Below are 4,008 nucleotides of genomic sequence, written 5' to 3'. Positions count from 1 at the left end.
GAAACACAGATGATGTTTACCTCGCCTGAAGAAGCCAAACTGTCAGACAGTCAGGAAACAAAGATTTGTCTCTCTGGAGATGCCACAGACGGTAAATGCCAAACTGGTCACCTGTGGCTACTTTAGAGTTCATTCACATTAAAACCATCATACTCTAACTGTAAATGTAATGTAGCGAGGGTTTTGCAAACATTAGTGAAGTATGGCTTTGGAAAAAAATTTCTTATGATATGATTTTCCGATAGAGGTACTTAAGACCATATTCAAAACTGTGGGTAGTTGCCAAAAAGGTCACTTTGAAGGGAAAATACCAACTTTTATGATTCAGAAAGGCAGAACCTTTTGAATCAGTATATAATATTTTTTTTGTTAAACTGGGCAGAATACATATATATGCATATTGATAATTAAGTTAAGCATGAAATCATGGAATCAGATAAGTAGGGGAAAAAAACTCAAAAAGGTTATTTTTCCCCCAACTATTTTCTTCCAGATTGGTGATTATGAAGCCCTATATACAGACAGGACAGATTCATTAATGAACTCAAAAAACCTTTGCTGAACCCCTATTACTCACCAGGCACTGCATCAGGTGCCAGGTCTATAAAGAAAGAATCCACACCATGCTCTCAAAGAGGTGAGAATCGAGAAAAGAGGTCCTGGCTAGTGTGCCTCAGATGGTTGAACGCCACTCTGTTCGATTTCCCGGTCAGGGAGCAAGCAAGAGGCAACGGGTTGATGTTTCTCTCTCACGCTGATCTTTCTCTCTCTCTTGCCCTTCCCCTCTCTCTAAACTCAATAAAGAACATATAAAAATTTAGAACAGAAAAGAAAGCATGGGACAGAGTCAACCATGTCTGGGAGAAGTTTTTCAAGTAGTGCTCATCCAAGTGGTTTTTATTTTACCATGAGAAAAAGGGATATGTTGGTAAAAATTTACAAGTATTGCAGAAAAAAAGTAAAAGATGGTGGAGGTCAGAAAAAAATACACTTTGAGTTGCAAGCAAGTGGCATCATGCAAACAGCCCTGAAGGACGCCAAGCTTCCATGAGCATTGTAAAGATCTGTCCAGTAGAAAAATTACAGCAAAAATAGCTAAGGTTCTAGAGATGAATTTGTCAAAAACTTTGTCCATACAATGCAAACTGCTAAATTACAGCCAGAAAATGAGAAGTCACAGGAATAAGTACAAATGCTCTGATACCTAGAGATGGTTTTTCTAGCACCGATTAGATCACGCTGTCAGAATGGGTCATAGAAACTAAGGCAACAACACAAAAGAAGATCAATGACCTGAGACAGAAGGTCTCAATGGGTTCTGAACAGGCTTTCTTCTGGTTAAGGCTTTACCAATGTATCACCTCAGCAATATGGAAAGATGGTTTTACGGAGACGTTCTGCACTTATACATAATGTTTACACAAATTCGCATCAGGGTTCAGCTATAATCCCTAAAGCAGCTTTGTTAGCAATCATAATGTCCTCAGGCAAGGAAATTCAGTGAATGGGGCACAGGAGGGCTCGCACTGCCTTAGCAATCACCCCTTCTGCCACAAGGCTGCCAAAAAAAAAAAAAAAAAAAATGGGAGGATGAATTGCTGACATGGTGGGTCCAGCTGAAACATAAGATAAGTTTCTGGTTCACAGGTTCAACTTTCCAGCTGTTAAAAAAACGATGTGAGCAGTGCACTTAAATATGCACATACCATCTTTGGATGACTATGGAGTTAGATAGTAGCTGTTTTCAAGAGCAAAGAGTGCTCTGCCCAGAACTTAAGATAGAAGGCAGGAAGTGAAATGGGATTCAGAGCTCAAAAAGGAAAGAATTCTTTAGAGAATGACTTCAACAGTGGGCTACAAAACAGAGACCCCTGGAAATAATTCTCTAGGTTGAGCGATTCTAAAGCCCAAGAGATTGTCAAGGCTTTCCTTTTCCCCCTAAAGTTTTTGTCTTTATAGCAACTATGTCAGGAAAAGACTGCAGTGGATGACCACAACTGGAGCTTTTTACAAACTTCAGGGCATATCTAGATATTTTAAATAATAACATATTGAAAGATATAGTTTTATTGAAAAAACTCTAAAGTCAAAACAGAAATGACTGAATTCTCTAATAGATAACATACAGTAGTGAATAAGGTACTAAACCATACCAAAATATACAGCTTGGTTTAATTATGTATTAAATCATAAAATGAATATTTTATATTGCTTTATCAATTGTTTTAATATAGTTAAGTGGATACTTCATCTTTCTTTTTACCCTCATGGCCATGCCAAGTCAATTTTTCTTGGTCTCATATCTACTATTTCTTCATTATTGTTGTAATATCCATAATTGTAAATCAGCTCAGACTACTTTATCGTTTAAATAAAATATCTTTCTATTCTCAGCCTCTTTGTATTCTATGTAAGTTCTACACATTCTTCAGATTAATGTAATTACATTTAGCATTCAATGTATCACTGTTCTGCTCAAAATTTTTATGGTTTTGTTATATTCTATAATAGCATTCAAACATCACCCAACCTACCTTTCCAACTTCATTACTTAATCATTACCTACATGTTCACTCCACTACTCTTAATTATTCTACTCACTATCCCTAACATGTTCTCTCTGTTTCCCAACTCTATGGGTCTATATTTTCACCTACCTTTTAGACACAATCTATATTTGTAGTAAATATTAACAAACTCAATTCAAATCCTCACTTTTATTAGTCTATTACTTAAACTATTCAAGTAGGTTGCAAGATTGATCACTTAAATGTAATTTTTTGGTATTTTTATTTTTTTAATATTTTTTTAATGGTACACAATCCAAAAGCAAAAGAGTTTTTCCAGTATTCCTGTTGTTAACTCTATTTTTCTTTATCTTGGGAAAGGAAGAAACAGTTATTTTTTTAATATACTTTTAAAAATTAATTGCAGAGAGAAAAAGGGAGAGAGATAGAAATAACAGTGATGAGAGAGAATGATTGATCGGCTGCCCCCTGCACTCCACCTACTGGGGACCAAGGCCACAACCCTGGCATATGCCCTGACCAGAAATCAAACCCATGACCTCCTGGTTCATAGGTCAACACTCAACCACTGAGCAACACCAGCCAGGCTGAAAACAGTGATTTTTAACTAAACATAGTCCTTATAATTTGGAGACCTGGATTCTAATCAGATCACAATATTGGCTCTATTCTATTGGAAAATAGACAACAACTTAGTGTGCTATTTTTAACAAATAGAAAAATTCCTGTTCCATGTATTTATTCAAAATAAATATGTTAATATTCATAATGTACCAAGTTGGTAGCCAAGAACAGTAAGAACAAGAAAGTCATTCCAAAAAATGAAAAAGGCATAGTAGGTATGTAGTATTATAGACATATGACTAGAATACTGTCTACACCAAGAACAAGATAAATAACAGTGCTTGGTGGAGAGTATTTTGCTTTTGTTTATACTTCTTTATCTTACCCACACTGCTATGAATTACAAAATTTGCAAATACTTGCAGATTTGTGGATTATGGTTATATATTACTTTATACACATGTCTTAAAAGAGGAAACACTCAAATCCTTTTTCTCAGCTGACTACACCTACAGGAAGTCTACTTGTTTGGGTTACATAGTATTTTAAAACACTGCAACACGCCTGGGATTTATTATGTCAAACACAAAGGACAATCAAATCAGCTTAGTAAAATGCATGGCATTTACACTGACTCACTTTGAGCTGGCTACCTCCAGCTTTCTCCTAGCTAGCAAAGGTAGAAATGTAAAACAATAATAAAGATGGGTTTTCTTGGCTGAATTTAAAATCTGGTTGAAACCTTTAAGCACTCATAAAACTGAAGAACTGAACCATGATATTTTTACCTAAAACTATTCTCCATGTAATATTGCACTACCTGATACCATATTATGTACATAGTGTCATTAATCTCTGCACATAATAATTAAGACCTTAATAAAATTAGATTACCGTGATAAAGATACATGGAAAT

The 4,008-nt window shown here is 35.4% G+C and overlaps 1 pseudogene; it reads right to left on the bottom strand.

The window, feature by feature from the left end:
• Positions 1 to 2,548, bottom strand: part of LOC102754905 — a 4,376-nt pseudogene extending 1,828 nt beyond the window's left edge.
• Between the last annotated feature and the right edge of the window lie 1,460 nt (positions 2,549 to 4,008).

This window comes from Myotis davidii, unplaced genomic scaffold (assembly GCF_000327345.1).
Source record: "Myotis davidii unplaced genomic scaffold, ASM32734v1 scaffold1518, whole genome shotgun sequence".
In the NCBI taxonomy this organism is placed as follows: Eukaryota; Metazoa; Chordata; class Mammalia; order Chiroptera; family Vespertilionidae; genus Myotis; species Myotis davidii.
The sequence above is the reverse complement of the archived record's forward strand: the minus strand, read 5'-3'. Positions and strand labels throughout refer to the sequence as shown.